Genomic DNA, 17,893 nt, shown 5'->3' with positions numbered 1-17,893 from the left:
AATTGATACCAATACTTTTGACACTATTACACAAGATAGAGAAAGAAGGAACCCTACCTAATTCATTTTATGAAGCTAGCATCACCCTAATACCAAAACCAGGAAAGGACATAAACAAAAAAGAAAATGACAGACCAATATCCTTGATGAAAATTGATGCTAAATTCCTTAACAAAATACTAGCTAACTGAACCCAACAACTTATCAAAAAGATAATCTGCCATGGTCAAGTGGGTTTCATACAAGAGATGCAGGGATGGTTTAACATAGGCAAGTCAATAAATGTGATACACCACATATAAAGAGAATTAAAAACAAAAATCACACGATCATCTCTATAGGTGCATGAAAAGCATTTGACAAAATTCAGCATCTCCTTATGAGTAAGACTCTCAGCAAAATCAGCATACAAGGAACATACATTAATGCAATAAAAATCATCTATGACAAACCCACAGCCAACATAATACTGAATAGGGAAAAGTTAAAAGCATTCCCTCTGAGAACTGGAACAAGATAAGGATGCCCACTCTCATCACTCCTCTTCCACATAGTACTGGAAGTCCTTGCCAGAGCAGTCAGACAAGAGAAAGAAATGAAGGACATCCAAATCGGTACAGAGGAAATCAAACTGTCACTGTTTGCTGACAAAATGATTATTTACCTTGAAAACACTAAGTACTCCTCCAGAAAGCTCCTAGAACTGAAAAAAGAATTCACCAAAGTTTCTGGATACAAGATTAATGTACACAAATCAGTAGCTCTTCTATACACCAACAGCGACCAGGCAGAGAACCAAATCAAGAACTCAACCACTTCTACAATAGCTGCAAAAAAAAAAAAAAGAAAAAAAAAGAAAACAAGAAAAAACTTAGGAACATACCTAACCAAGGAGTTGAAAGACCTCTTCAAGAAAAACTACAAAACACTGCTGAAAGCAATGATAGACCACACAAGCAAATGGAAACACACCCCATGCTCATGGATGGGTAGATACAATATTGTGAAAATGACTATACTCCCAAAAGCAATCTACAAATTCAATGCAATCACCATCAAAATACCGCCAACATTCTTCATGGAATTAGAAAAAAACAATTTTAAAATTCATATGAAAGCAAAAAGGAGCCTGCATAGTCAAAGCAAGACTAAGCAAAAAGAACAAATCTGGAGGCATCACACTACCTGATTTCAAACTATACTATAAGGCCATAGTCACCAAAACATTGCAGTACTGGTATAAAAACTGGCACATAGGCCAATGGAAGAGAATACAGAACCCGGAAATAAACCCAAATACTCACAGCCATTTGATCTTCAACAAAGGAAACAAAAATATAAAGTGGGTAAAGGACACTCTTTTCAGCAAACAGTGCTGGGGTAATTGGCTAGCCACATGTGGGAGGATGAAACTGGATTCTCATCTCTCACCTTATACAAAAATCAACTCAAGATTGATTAAGGACTTAAACCTGAGACATGAAACTATAAAAATTCTAGAAGATAACATTGGAAAACCCTTTTGCAATGGCTTAGGCAAAGATTTCATGACCGAGAACCCAAAAGTGAATGCAATAAAAACAAAGATAAATAGCTGGGACTTAATTAAACTAAAGAGCTTTTGCATGGCAAAAGGAACAGTCAGCAGAGTAAAGAGACAACCCACAGAGTGGGAGAAAATCATCACAGTCTATACCTCTGACAAAGGACTAACATCCAGAATCTACAACAAACTCAAACAAATCAGTAAGGAAAAAACAATCCCATCAAAAAGTGGGTTAAGGACATGAATAGACAATTCTCAAAAGAAGATATACAAATGGCCAACAAACATATGAAAAAATGCTCAACATCACTAATCATCAGGGAAATGCAAATCAAAACCACAATGCAATACCACTTTATTCCCGCAAGAATGGCCATAATAAAAAAATCATAAAAACAGTGGATGTTGGCATGGATGCAGTGAACAGGGAACACTTCTACAGTGCTGGTGGGAATGTAAACTAGTTCAGCCACTATGGAAAACAGTGTGGAAATTCCTTAAAGAACTAAAAGTAGAACTATTATTTGATCCAGCAATCCCACTACTGGGTATTTACTCAGAGGAAAAGAAGTCATTATTTGAAAAAGATATTTGCACATGCATGTTTATAGTGGCACAATTCAACATAGTGAAATCATGGAATCATGGAACCAACCCAAATGCCCATGAATCAACAAGTGGATAAAGAAACTGTGTTTTATATATATATATGATAGAATACTATGCAGCCATAAAAAGGAATGAATTAACAGCATTTGCAGTGACCTGGATGAGAATGGAGACTATTGTTCTAAGTGAAGTAAGTCAGGAATGGAAAACCAAACATGGTATGTCCTCACTGATATGTGGGAGCTAAGCTATGAGGACACAAAGGCATAAGAATGATAGAATAGATTTTGGGGACATGGGGGGAAGAGGGGGAGGGTGGCAAGGGATAAAAGACTACAAATATGGTGCAGTGTATACTGGTTGGGCGATGGATGCACCAAAATCTCACAAATCACCACCAAAGAGCTTACTTATGTAACCAAATTCCACCTGTACCCCAATAACTTATGGAAAAATAGAAAATAAAAAAAATTGCAAACTTGAAGAAGTCAAACTAAGAATACTATTGTAGTAGTCTGTTTTTGGTTGCTGTAAGAGAATACTATAGACTGGGTAATTTATAATGAACAGAAATTTATTAGCTCACAATTCTGGAGACAGAAAAGTCCAACATTATGGTGCCAGCCTTTTATGAGAGCTTTCTTGCTGAGTCATAACATGGCAAAAGGTGGAAGGGCAAAGAGAAAGTAAAAGAGCAGGCTGAGCCTGCCCTTTTATAATGGCATAATTTTACTCATGAGGATGGAGCCCTCATAGCCTAATCACCTCTTAAAATGGTCCACTTCTTAAAACTATTATAATGGTAATTAAGTTTCAACATGAGTTTTGGTGGGGACAAACATTCAAACCAGACTATTTAACCCCAAGTTGCCACAAATTCCTATCCTTCTTACATACAAAATACCCTAATTCCATCTCCATAAACCTGAAAGTTTTAACTCATTCCAGTATTAACTCAAAAGTTTAGGTCCTGATATGGTTTGGCTGTGTCCTCACCCAAATCTCATCTTGAATGGTAGTTCCCATAATTCCCACATTTTGTAGAAGAGACCCTGTGGGAAATAATTGAATCATGGGGGTGGTTCCCCTCTACTGTTATCATGGTAGTGAATAAATCTCATGAGAACTGATGGTTTTATAAGGGGTCTCCCCTTTTGCTTGGCTCTCATTCTCTCTTGCCTGCCTCCATGTAAGATGTACATTTTGCCTGCTGCAATGATTGTTAGGCCCCCCAGCCACATGGAATGTGAGTCAATTAAACCTCTTTTTCTTTATAAATTACCCTGTCTTGGGTAGGTCTTTATCAGCAGCATGAAAACTGACTAATACAGTAAACGGGTAATGGTAGAGTGGAGCGCTGTTGTAAAGACACCCAAAAATGTGGAAGTGACTTTGGAACTGGGTAACAGGCAGAGGTTGGAATAGTTTGGAGGGCTCAGAAGAAGATAGGAAAATGTGGGAAAGTTTGGAAGTTTCTAGAGATCTGTTGAATGGCTTTGACCAAAATGCTGATAGTGATATGGACAATAAGGTCCAGTCTGAGGTGGTCTCAGATGGAGATGATGAACTGGTTGGGAACTGGAGACTTGTGGCATTTTGCCCCTGCCCTAGAGATCTGTGGGACTTGAGAGAGATAGTTTAGGGTATCTGATGGAAGAAATTTCTAAGCAGCAAAGTGTTCAAGAGGAAGCAGGGCATAAAAGCTTGGAAAATTTGCAGGCTGACAATGCAAGAGAAAAGAAAAACCCATTTTCTGGAGAGAAATTCAAATCTGTGGCAGAAATTTGCATAAGTAACAAGGAGCCAAATATTAATCACCAAGACAATGGGGAAAGTGTCTCCAGGGCATGTCAGAGACCTTCCCGGCAGCCCCTCCCATCACAGGCCCAGAGGCCTAGGAGGAAAAATATGGTTTTGTGGGGCGGGCCCAGGCCTCTGCTTCTGTATGCAGCCTAGGGACTAGGTGGCATGTGTCCCAGCTGCTCCAGCCATGGCTAAAAGGGGCCAAGGTACAGCTCAGACCATGGCTTCAGAGGGTGCAAGCCCCAAACCCTGGCAGCTTCCATGTGGTGTTGGACCTGCAGGCGCAGAGAAGTCAACAATTGAGGTTTAGGAACCTCAGTTCTTCTGCCTAGACATCCAGGGGTTTCCAAACCTGAGATTGAATCACAGGAGTGGTTCCCCCATACTATTCTCATGGTAGTGAGTAAGTTTCACAAGAACTGGTAGTTTTATAAGGGTTTTTGCCTCTTGCTTGGCTCTCATTCTCTCTTGCCTGCTTCCATATAAGACATGCCATTCCCCTTTCTGCCATGATTGTGAGACCTCCCCAGCCACATGGAACTGTGAGTTTATTAAACTTCTTTTCCTTTATAAATTACCCAGTCTCAGGTATGTGTTTATCAGCAGCATGAAAATGGACTAATCCAAATTCAAAGTCTCAACTCGATGAGATATGAATGAGACTCAAAGTACAATTCACTCTGAGGAAAATTCCCCTCCAACTGTGAGTCTATGAAATCAAACAAGTTATTCATTTCCAAAATACAATGGTGGGAGAGGCTTAGGATAGACTTTCTTGTTCCAAAAGAAAGAAACAGGCAAGAAAAAAGGGTAACTGGTCCCAAATAAGTACAAAGCCCAACAGAATGAACAACGTCAAACCTTAAGGCTCCAGAGTAAATCTTTGTTGATTCCAGGTCTTGCCTTCTGGACACACTGGGGTAGAAGTTGGGACCCCAAGGCCTCAGGCAGCCACACCTCTATGGCTTGCTGGCTCAGTCCACATAGTAGCTCTTATGTCTGGGGTTTCATGCCTGAAGCTCTTCCAGTCTGGTGTGGCACACTGGCCGTTCTATAGTTCTGGGGTCTCTGGGGCAGTCCCACCCAACAGTCCTACTAGGTATTACCCTAGTGGAGATTCTCTGGTGATCCCAACCCCACAGTTCTGCTGGGCATTACCCAAGTGGAGGCTGTTTGCACTGACCCTCCCACCTTCATGGTCTCATTAGGCATTGCCCTAGTGAGAATGCTTTGTGGCAGCTCTATAGTTGCAGCATGTCTCTACAATATCCTTTGAAATATGGATAGAGGCAGCCATGTCTCCACAGCTTATGCTCTCTCTGTGCTTGCAGAATTAGCATCATGTGAACACCACCAAGTCTCATCACTTGCATCTTTTGGAGAAGCAGCTAGAGCCACACCTGGGCCACTTTGAGCCACAACTGGTGCAGCCAAGGAGTTCTGTGCTGGAACGTGGGGAACAAAGACTTGAGGTGTGCATGGGAACAAATATTGTGGTCATGCAGGTGCCCTGGTTCTCTCTCTCTCTCTCCTCTCAACTTTTCTGCCTTCAAGGATGCAGCATTCTGGGCCTCTGCTGGGAAGCATAACCTCTAAGATCTCTGCAATACCTTCAATGTTGCTCAGCCATTGTCTTTTTAAATTGAATTGGAAAAGCTAATTCTTCCATTGTCTTGATGAATAGCACCTGGCTTCCCTCAATCCATACTAATCTCCTTATCAAACATTCACTTAGCCAAACCCTTGATTTTCTCTCCTAAATACATGCTTTTTCATGCTTTTCATGGCTAGGTGGGTGTATCAGTCCATTTTCACAGTGCTATAAAGAAATACCGAAGACTAGGTAATTTATAAAGAAAAGTAGTTTAATTGACTCATAGTTTCACATGGCTGGGGAGGCCTCAGGAAACTTACAACCACAGTGGAAGGCTTAGGGGAAGCAAGACATGTTTTACATGGCAGCAGGAGACAAGGCAGTGTTGGAGGATGAGGAGTGCCACACTTTTAAACCATCAGATCTGGTGAGAACTCACTCACTTTCACAAGAACAGCACAGGGGAAATCCACCCCCATGATCCAATAACCTCCCACCAGATCCCTCCCCTGACATGTGGGGATTAGAATTTGACATGAGATTTGGGTGGGGACACAGAGCCAAACCAAATCACTGGGGATTTTCCAAATCCTTACATTCTGCTTCCCTTTTAATTATAAATTCCATCTTTAAATTATTTTTCTCTGTTCTACATTTTAATACATGCAGTGAAGAGAAGCCACTCAGCACTCTAAATGAGTTTCTGCTTAAAGATTTCTTCCACCAGATATCCTAGTTCATCGCTCTTAAAATCTGCGTTCGATCAGGCCCCCAGGCATGGACGCAATTCAGCTACGTTTCTTGTCACTTTACAACAAGGATGGTCTTTCCCTCAGTTTCCAAAAAGATATTCATCATTCCATTTGAGACCTCATCAGAATGGTCTTTACTGTTTATATTTCCGCCAATGTTCTGATTACAATCACGTAAGTAATTTCTAAGAAGTTTCAGATTTTTGCTACAGTTCTCCTCTTCTGAGCTCTCACCGGAATTGCTCAGAATGTTGTGCCCATGGCAATGCAGGCTTTCTTTAGCACTCTCTTCAAAACTGTCCTAGCCTCTACTCATTATCTTGTTCCAAAGCCACTTCTACATTTTTAGGTATTTGTTATAGCAACACTTCCACTCCCAGTACCAATTTCCGTCTTAGTTCATTTTGTTTTGCAATAACAGAATGCAGCAGACTGGGTAACTTATAATGAAAAAAACATTTATTGGCTTACAGTTCTGGAAGCTGAGAAGTCCAATTCAAGTGCTGAAATCTGATGGGGCCTTCTTGCTGCATCTTCGCATAGTGGAAGGTGACAGGGAACCTTCACTTCCAATAGAACAAAACTATTTTTGGGAACACTTTTAATAATGGCATTAATGCATTAATGAGGGCTCCATCCTCATAACTGAATTACCTTGTAGAGATCCCACTTGTCAAGACTATCACTTTGGGAATTAGATTACAACCTAAGAATTCCAGAGAGGACGCAAATATTCAAGCCATAGGAACTAATACTATATAATTCCACTTATGTGGGATTCTAGGAAAGGTAAAACTATAGTGACAGTAAGCAGATCAGTGATGGCCTGAACCTGGCAGTCAGGGGAGAAAATAGACTAAAAAGGTCTTAAGAAACTCTTCAATGAAACCACTTTGCGTTTTTTAAATTTTTGTACATATGTTTTTGTTGTTGAGATGAGGTCTCACTATGCTGCCCAGGCTGGTCTCAAACTTGTTCTCCTTTGATCTTCCTGCCTCAGCCTCCCAAAGTGCTGAGAATCCGGACATGAGTCACTGCACCCAGTCTGGAACCATTTTGTATTTTGATTGTAGCGGTGGTAATGTGACTGCAAAGCAACTTTTAAAATTCATGAAAATATACACGTAATATAGATAAGTTTTATGTGTAACTTATACCTCAATACATTTGCAAATGAACTAATCTCAATAATTAAATGAAATTATATAAAAGCATATTTTAATAAAGAACTTTATGATATCTTTAATAATTTTTTATTGTCAGACTTTAGAATGTTTTTTAAATTAAATTTTATTCAAAATTAATTTTAGTTTTTAAATTATATGTTTTTTAATTTTTAATTTTTATTTTTGTGGTACCTACTAGGTGTATACAGTTATGGGGTGAACTAACCAAAATATTTTCTTCAGGCATGCAATTTTTGATACAGGCATGCAATGCAAAATAACCACATCAGGGAAAAATGGGTTATCCATCCCCTCAAGTATTTATCCTTTGAGTTACAAAAATCAAATTATACTCTTTTAGTTATTTTTAAATGTACAATTAAATTGTTTTGTCTATAGTCACACTGTTGTGCTATCCAGTAGTAGGTCTTATTCATTCTTTCCAACTTTTTTTGGTACCATTAACCATCCCCACCTCCCCACTACTACCCTACCCAGCTTTTGGTAAGCATTCTTTTACTCTCTATCTCCATGAGTTCAATTGTTTTAATTTTTAGCTCCAACAAATAAGTGAGAACACTTGATGCTTGTTGTTTTGTCTGTCTTATTTTACTTAACATAATGACCTTCAGTTGCATTCATGTTGTTGTGAACGACTGGATCTCATGCTTATTTATGACTGAATAGTACTCCATTGTGTATAAGTACCACATTTTCTTCATCCATTTATTTGTTGATAAACACTAAGGCTACTTCCAAATATTGACTATTGTGAACAGCGCTGCAATAAACATGGGAGTGCAGATATCTCTTCAATATACTGATTTCCTTTCTTTTGGGTGTACACTCAGTAGTGAGAGTGCTGGATCATATGGTAGTTCTATGTTTAGTTTTTGAAGAAACTTCAAACTGTTCTCCACACTGGTTGTACTAATTCACATTCCCACCAAGAGTGTATGAGAGTTCCCTTTTGTCCACATTCTTGTCAGCATTTGTTATTGCCTGTCTTTTGGATAAAACCCATTTTAACTAGGTGAGATGATATATCATTGTAGTTTTGATTTGCATTTATCTGATGATCAGTGGTGTTGAGCATCCAGTTGCTTGTCGGTTTGCCATTTGTATGTCTTCTATTGAGAAATGTCTATTCAAGTATTTTGCCTATTTTTGATCAGATTATTTAATATTTTCCTATAGAGGTGTTAGAGCTCCTTATATATTCTGGTTACTAATTTCTTGTCAGATGGATAGTTTGCAAATATTTTCTTCAATTCTGTGGGCGATCTCATCACTTTGTTGATCATTTCCTTTGCTGTGCAGCAGCTTTTTAACTTGATGTGATCCCACGCATCCATTTTTGCTTTGGTTGCCTGTGCTTGTGTGATAATACCCAAGAAATCTTTGCCTACTCCAATGTCCTGGAAAGTTTTCCCAATGTTTTCTTATGGTTGTTTCATAGTTTGAGGTCTTACATTTTAGTCTCTAGTCCATTTTGATTTGATTTCTTTTTTTGTATATGGCAAGAGATAGCAGTCTAGTTTCATTCTTCTGCACATGGATATTCAGTTTTCTCAGCGCCATTTATTGAAGAGATTGTCTTTTCCCAGTGTATGTTCTTTGCACATTTGCCAAAAGGAAGTTCAGTGTAGATGTTTGGATTTATTTCTGGGTTCTCTATTCTGTTCTACTGGTCTGTGTGTCTATTTTTTACGCCAGTACCATGCTGTTTTTGCTCCTACAGCTCTGTAGTATTATTTGAAGTCAGGTAATGTGAATCCTCCAATTTTTTTTTTCTTTCTGCTCATGATAGCTTTGAATATTCAGAATATTGTGGTTCCACATAAATTTTAGAATTGTTATTTCTATTTCTGTGAAGAATGTCACTGGTGTTTTGGTAGCGATTGCAATGAATCTGTAAATTGCTTTGAGTAGTATGGAAATTTTAACAGTATTGCTTCTTCCAATCCATAAACATGGATTTTTAAAAATATATTTTTGTGTCCAATCTATTTTATCAGTGTTTTATAGTTTTCATTGTAGAGATCTTTCACTGCTTTGGTTAAGTTCATTCCTAGGTGTTTTATTTTATTTGTGGCTATTGTGAATGGAATTACACTTTTATTTCTTTTTCAGATTGTTCACTATTGACATATATAAATGCTACCAATTTTTGTACGTTGATTTTGTATCCTGCAACTTTACTGAATTTGTTTATCAGTTCTAATAGTTATTTGATGAATTCTTTAGGTTTTTCCAAATATAAGAGCATATCATCTGGAAACAAAGATAGTTTGACTTTCCAATTTGAATGCCTTTTATTTCTTTCTCTTGACTGACTGCTCTAGCTAGGACTTCCAGTACTATGTTGGATAACTGAAAGTTGGCAGTCTTGTTGTGTTTCAGATCTTAGAGAAAAGTCCTTTACTTTTTCCCCCATTCAGTATGATACTAGCCATGTATCTGTTGTATATGGCTTTTATTATGTTGAGGTATGTTTCTTTATACCCAGATTTTTTATGGTTTTTTTTTTTATCATGAAAGGCTATTGAATTTTATCAAAATGCTTTTTCAGCATCAACTGAAATGAACATATAGCTTTTCTCCTCCATTCTGTTTGTATGATGCATCACATTGATTTATTTGCATATGTTTAACTATCCTTGCATCTCTGGCATAAATCCCACTTGGTCATCATGAATAATCTCTTTAATGTATTGATAAATTCAGTTTGCTATTATCTTGTTGAGGATTTTTGCATCAATATTCATCAGTTCTATTTGCCTGTAGATTTCTTTTTTTGATGTGTCTTTGTCTTGTTTTGGTATCAGAGTAATACTGACCTTGTCAAATTAGTTTGGAAGTATTCTCTCCTCCTCTATTTTTTATAATAGTTTGAGTCGTATTGATACAAGTTCTTCTTTAAAGGTTTGGTAGAATTCAGCAGTTAAGCCATTGGGTCCCAGGCTTTTCTTTGCTCAGAGACTTTTTATTACGGCTTTTATCTCATTACTTGTTACTGTCTGTTCAAGTTCTGGAGTTCTTCATGGTTCAAACTCGGTAGGTTGTAGGTGTCTAGGGATTTGTCCATTTCCTGTAGATTTTTCAGTTTATTGGCATATAGTTGTTTATAATAACCACTAATGATCCCTTCAATTTCTGCAGTGTTAGTCGTAATGTCTCCTGTCACATTTCTATTTTTTTTTTATTTTGGTCTTCTCCCCTTTTATTCTTCATGAGTCTGGCCGAAGGTTTGTCAGTTTTGTATACCTTTTCCAAAAACCAACTTTTTAATTGATCTTTTGTGTTTTTTATTTTAAATTCATTTTTTTCTGCTCTGATATTATTTCTTTTCTTCTAATAATTTTAGGTTCAGTTTCCTCTTGTATTTCTAGTTCTTTAAGATGCTTTGTTAGTTTTTCTTGGTAGTTTTTCTTCTTTTTTGAAGTAGACACTGATAGCTGTATATTTCCTTTTTAGTACTACTTCTGCTGTATCCCTTAGGTTTAGGTATGTGATGTTTCCATTATTATTTGCTTGAAGATTTTTAAATTTTCTTCCTAATTTTTTCATTGACCCACTGGTCATTCAGGAGCATATTCTGTAATTTCCATGTGTTGGTAGAGTTTCCAAAATTTCTCTTGTTGTTGATTTCTACTTTTATTCCATTGTGGTCAGAGAAGATGCTAGATATTATTTCAAATTTTGGAATGTTTTAAGACTTGTTTGGTGATCTATTCTTGAGAATGATACATGTGCTGAAGAGGAGACTGCATATTCTGCAGCCTCGAGTAAACTTTTTTGTAAATATCTATTAGATCAATTTGTTCTTCAGTGCAGATCAAATCAATGTTTCTTTGTTGATTTTCTGTCTGGGTGATCTGTCTAATGCTGAAAGTGGGTTGTTGATGTCTCCAGCTATTATTGCATTGAGGTTTATCTCTCTTTTTAGCCCTAATAATATTTACTTTATATATCTGGGTGTTCCAGTGTTAAGTGAATATATATTTACTATCATTATATACTTATCCTTGATCAGTCTATTTATCATTATATAATGACCTTCTTTGTTTCTTCTTACAGTTTCTGTCTTGAAACCTATTTTCTCTGATTTAAGTAGAGCTACTCCTGCTTTTTTTTTGGTTAGCATTGGCATGGAATATCTTTTTCAATCCTTTTATTTTTAGTTTATGTGTATTCTTTATAGATAAAGTGTGTTTCTTTTATGCGACAGATCATTGGGTCCTGTTTTATCATCCATTTAGTCACTCTGTCTTCTTTATTGGAGAGTTTAGTCCATTGACTTTCTTTCTTTACTTTCTTTTTTTTTTTTTTTTTTTTTTTAATGAGACAGGGTCTCACTCTGTCACCCAGGCTAAAGTGCAATGGCATAATCTTGGCTGACTGCAAACTCTACCAGGCTCAAGTGATCCTCCTACTTCAGCCTCCCCAATAGCTGGAACCATAGGCATGCAACACCATGCCCAGCTATTTTTTTTTTTTTTTTGTATTTTTAGTAGAGATAGGGCCTCACCATGTTGCCCAGGCTGCAGTCCATTTACTTTCAGTGTTATCATTGAGAAGTAGGAATTTACTCCTGCCATTTTGTTATTTATTTTCTAGCTTTTTGTGGTCATCTCTTTTCTTTCTCTCTGTTCCCCTTTTAGTGGAGGTGATTTTCTCTGATCACATGATTTAATTTATTGCTTTTTATTTTTTGTGTATCCGTCATATGCTTTTGGAATATCCATTGTATTTTTTTTTTGATTTGAGGTTACTGTGAAGCTTGCAAATACTGTCTTATAGCCCATTACTTTAAGCTGATTGTAATTTAACACTGATTGCATAAACAGTTAAATCAGTTAAAACTCTATACCTTTAATTTTTGTCCCCCTGCTTTTTAACTTTTTGTTGTTTTTATTTATTTCTTATTGTGCAGTCCATCTTGAAAAGTTGTTCTAGTTATTATTTTTGATAGATTCATCATTTGGTCTTTCTAATTAAGATAAAAATAGTTTATACACCATAATTATAGTATTATGATAGTCTTTGTTCTTCTGCGTGCTTATTATTACCCGTGAGTTTTATACGTTCAGTTGATTTATTCTTGCTAATTAACATCCTTTTCTTTCAGAAGAAGAATTCCGTTTAGCATTTCTTGTAGGACAGGTCTGGTGTTGATGAAATCCCTCAGCTTTCATTTGTCTCGGAAGATCTTTACTTCTCCTTAATGCTTGAAGAATATTTTCATGGGACATACTATTCTAGGGTAAAAGCATTTTTCCTTTAGCACCTTAAATATGTCATGCCATGTCATGCCACTCTCTCCTGGCCTGTAAAGTTTCCACTGAAGAGTCTGCTGCCAGATGTATTGGAGCTCCATTGTTATGTTATTTTTTTCTTTTTTTTCTCTTGCTGCTTTTACAATGCTTTCTTTATTCTTGACCTTTGGGAGTTTGATTATTATATGCCTTGAGTTAGACTTATTTGGGTTAAATCTGCTTGGTGTTCTATAACCTTCATGTACTTGAATGTTGGTACCGTTCTCTAAGTTTGGTAAATTCTCTGTTATTATTCTTTTTACTAAACTTTCTGCCCTATCTCTTTCTTTACTTCCTCTTTAAGGCCAATAACTTTTAGATTTACTTGTATAAGTCTATTTTCTTGATTTTGTAGTTGTGCTTCATTTTTAAATTATTTTTTTCTTTTGTCTTCTCCGACTGCATATTTTCCAACAGCCTGTCTTCAAGCTCACTAATTCTTTCTTCTGCTTGATCAATTCTGCTATTAAGAGACTCTGATGCATTCTTCAATATGTTGATTGCATTTTTCAACTCTAGAATTTTTGCTTGAGCCTTTTTAATTATTTCAATGTTCTTGTGAAATTTATCTGATAGAATTCCAAATTTCTTCTCTGTGTTATCTTGAATTTCTTTGAGTCTCCTCGACACAGCTGTTTTGAATTATCTGTCTGAAAGGTCACTTATATAAATTTCTTCAGGATTGATGCCTGCTGTCTTATTTAGTTCTTTTGTTAAGATCATGTTTTTCTGGAGGATCTTGATGCTTGGAAATGTTCATCAGTGTCTGGGTATTGAATAATTAGGTATTTATTGCAGTCTTCACAGCCCGGGTTTGTTTGTGCCAATCCCTCTTGAGAAGGCTCTCCAGGTATTTGAAGGAACTTAGGTCTCAAGCCCAGTAATACTGTGGTTTTTGCAGACTCATAGAAGTAACACCTTGGTGGTCTTGTATAAGATCCAGAAAAATTCTCTGAATTAACAGGAAGAGACACTTGTTCTTTCCCCTTACTTTCTCCCAAACAAATAGATTCTCTCTGTCATGAGTCCCCTGTAACTAGGGATGTGATGATGCAAGCACCCATATGGCCACCACCCCTGGGACTGTGCTAGGTCAGACCTGAAGCCAGCACAGCACTGGGTCTCACCCAAGACCCACTGTGACCATGGCCTGGGTACCACCTATGTTAACTCAAAGCTCTAGGGATCTCTCAGTAGGTGGTGAAGCCAGCCAGGTATGTTTCCTTCCTTTCATGGCAGCAAGTTCCCCTATGCCTTTGGCAGGTCCAGAGGTGGTATCTGGGACCAGGGATTGGAGTCAAAAGTTTAGAAGTTTGCCTGATATTCTATTCTACCATGGCTAAGCTGACACTCAAAAGATAATACAAAGTCCTTCCCACTATTCCCTCCCCTTTCTAGAGTCAGGGGAACATTTTCCTGTGGCCACCACCACCACTGGCCCATAGGTGTTCTGTCAGACCACTGCTGATGTTTACTTAAATCTCAAGAGCTCTTCAGTTAGCTTGTGGTGAATGCTACAAGGTGTGGGATTCACCCTTCAGGGCATTGGACTTCCCTCTGACCCAGGGCAGATCTAGAAATGCTGTCTAAAAGCCTAGGCCCGGGCTCAGGGACCCCAAAAGACTGCTTGTTGCTCTACCCCACTGTGGCCAAGGTGGCACCTGAGTTACAAGACAAAGTCCCCTTTACTTTTCCCTCTGCTTTTCTCAAACATAAGGAGTCATTCACTGTAGCCACCACAGCTCAGAATGTTCTTAGTTATACCTGAAGTCAGCACATCTCAGAGCCCTAGGTCCAGGGAGTATTATCTAGGTATCACTGCTGTTATTCAAGGGCTCTTGGGTTGGCAGGTGATGAATCTTGCCAGAACTGGGTCCTTCCTTTCAAGGGATTGTGTTTCTTTTTGGTCCAGGGTGTGTCTAGAAATGTCATCCATGAGCCAGGCATGGAATGGGAGCCTCATGACTCTGCCCAGTACCCTATCCTACTGTAGCTGAGCTGGTATCCAAGATGTAAGACAAAGTCCTCTTTACTCTTCACTTTCCTCTCCTTAAGTAGAAAGAAGGAGTCATTTTCATTGCTGCAAGCTGCACTGCCTTGGGTTGGGGGAAGGATGGCACAAGCACTCCCTTAGGTGCCCTGGTTGGTGACTTCCTAGTGATGTGATGTGCCACACTAGTTCTCTGGCTCTGAGCCCAGCCCAACATTAGTAATTGCCTAGGAATTGCAGTTCCTGTGTCGTAGGCTGTCTTTCAAATTTATATAGGATTTAAGAGCACTTTGGCTCACAGTGGCATGGTTTGTTGAGAAACTCAAATTCTGATCACTGAGATGGGCAACTCCCCTCTGGTTACATCTAATTCAAATGATCCCTCTGTGCATAGGTGCTGACTGAGCCTAGCATTGCTTTGTTCTCTGCTATGATAGGACAGTACTGAGTTCATTGTAAAGTCCCCTAGTCACGGCACTCTCCCTCCCCAAAGTGTACAGACTATCCAAGCTGCATGGGGAGAGGGAAGGGGTGGTGTTAGTGATTCAAGGCTAGCTCTCTGACCTTCTTCAATGTCTATTTTAGCAATACGAAGTTAAAACCAGGCACTATGATAGCTCACCTGATTTTTGTTTCTTGTGATGGTGCTTTTCTATGTGCAGATAGTTGTTAAAATTTTGTGTTCCTCTGGGGGAAACAAGTGGTGCAGGCTTCTATTTTGCAATCTTACTCTACTTCTGAAAACTTATAATAAAAGACATTTATAAAAACATTCAATAATTACTTATTGAAAATAATAATTTGCTAATCTTGACATTCCTTTTGCTCTGTAATCTTACTTCGGCTTAATTTGGTCTTTTAGTAGAATGTATATATCAATAAAAGTTTTACTGTCTTAGATACTGTGAAGCAGTCCCACAGCAAATATCATCTTTATTTAACTTTTTGAGATATTGCCAGGTACTCTCATGTTTACTCCTTTAGTAATGGCCAGGGCCATAAAAACTCAATGGTAGAGTGCTGTTTCATACTACCTTAAAACAGCAGTATGGACAGCACTTTTGCCTCTTTCCTGCCACCCACAAAGTGTTACTGCCACATCATGAAAGGATCTGTCCTGTTTTTGGTTTTAATTGTAACTATAATCCCCTCCTTGGTGGTTCAATTGCATTATTTGAAATGTGGCAGAGCTATGAGTTTGCATTGCAGCCACTTTACTGTGTGACACATTAAAAGGTGTAATCCAACTGAAATGTAAATGACTGTTCTTGAAAACAAATTACAAATGTAGATAACAGTGCTATAGAATAGCTCTAAATATCAGAGAGACCATCCCAGACCTATTTCTTTCAGGTCCAAATTGCAGCCACACTGTTATCAAGGGTAATAGGGGGCTTCTAAGGCATGCTGTTGACAAGGGGATGGAAAACAGTGCTGTTAATCCCAGTTCCTGAATAGAAGAACAGACACATCACAGGAGGGAAGAGTAGCTTCTTAATATGCTCTAGCTATAACTCCCATAGATGCACCACACAAGATGTCTTATTAAAAATACTTTTTAAAATCCCTTCAAAATCAAAACCAGCAATCCTAATTTCTAGTCCATTGAGAAAAAGGAAAAAAATAATGATTTATTTTTGTTTATGACCATGATGAGCACTCACTATTATTGCCATTGTTGTTGCTACTATTATAAGTGAAGTTTGAGGTTTTAAGGAGTTGATGAGGAAAGAGGGATTAATCAACTGTTTATTTCCTTGACTTCTCTTTTCTCTTGGTAGAGGGTGATAAGAACCGATGCCTAGGATCATAGATTGATTCCTGTGGTGAAAGGATGTCTAGAAAGGTTTCCATATCTTGGGCTGCCATGGTTGGTTAACTGAATGAGTAGACCTAGCTTGTGAAATTCTAAACTCCGAATGCCAGGCCTGAGCTTACCACAAATGTATAGGCTTATGCATGTACAGATAAGAGCCTTCTGGTTTATTGGTTTGGATGTATTTTTCGTGGAATTACTTATATAACATTTATGTCTTTAGAGAGCACATTAATAATTTATTTCTCCTATATTTAAATAAACCTCAGACAGAGATAATTATTTTGTTTTCAGTTGCTGGATCAACTACCTTAAAAATACACAGATTAATTATCTTGCCTTTGTTTATTATGAACTTTAAATGGGTTGCTCCATAACATTTTAGGAAAAATCTGAATTTATTATTTTAGCATTAGAAGTTCTCAATGTTAAGGCTTCATCATTATAATTCTCAGCATCATCTTCTACTTGTCCTACAAAAGCTCACCGTAAATTACACTAGTCTTCCGGAAATACCCTTTTCCCATTTCTCTCCATCTATTCTTCCTATGACATTCTTTATCAAATTATCTATCTTAGTTTCATTGAATGATCTTTCCATCATATCCGTTCATCCATTAGACTATCATTTATTAAATAGTATATACTTCCTGTTGTGGATAAAAATTGACATAAATAAATTCGGCTATTGATACTTGTGTATGCTTCATGAAGTTCTAGTGCTGTGTTTTTCAGCTCCATCAGGTCATATATGTTCTTCTCTAAACTGGTTATTCTAGTTAGCAATTTGTCTAACCTTTTTTCAAGGGTCTTAGCTTCCTTGCTTTGGGTTAGAACATGCTCCTTTAGCTCAGAGAAGTTTGTTATTACCCACCTTCTGAAGCCCATTTCTGTCAATTTGTCAAAATCATTCTCCGTCTGGTTTTGTTCCCTTGCTGGAGAGGAGTTGTGATTCTTTGAAGAAGAGGCGTTCTGGTTTTTGGAATTTTCAGCCTTTTTGCTCTGGCTTCTCCCCATCTTCATGGATTTAGCTACTTTCGGTCTTTGAAGTCAGTGAACTTCGGTTGGAGTCTCTGAGTGGACATCCTTTTTGTTGATGTTGATACTACTCCTTTCTGTTTGTTAGTTTTCCTCCTAACAGGCCCCTCTGCTGCAGCTCTGCTGGAGTTTGCTGGAGGTCCACTCCAGACCCTGCTTGCCTGGTTATCACTGGTGGAGGTTGCAGAACAGCAAAGATTGCTGCCTGTTCCTTCCTCTGGAAGCTTCATCCCAGATGGACACCCACCAGATGCCAGCCAG

Source organism: Pan troglodytes, chromosome 12 (genome assembly GCF_028858775.2).
Source record: "Pan troglodytes isolate AG18354 chromosome 12, NHGRI_mPanTro3-v2.0_pri, whole genome shotgun sequence".
NCBI classification, from domain to species: Eukaryota; Metazoa; Chordata; class Mammalia; order Primates; family Hominidae; genus Pan; species Pan troglodytes.
The sequence above is the reverse complement of the archived record's forward strand: the minus strand, read 5'-3'. Positions refer to the sequence as shown.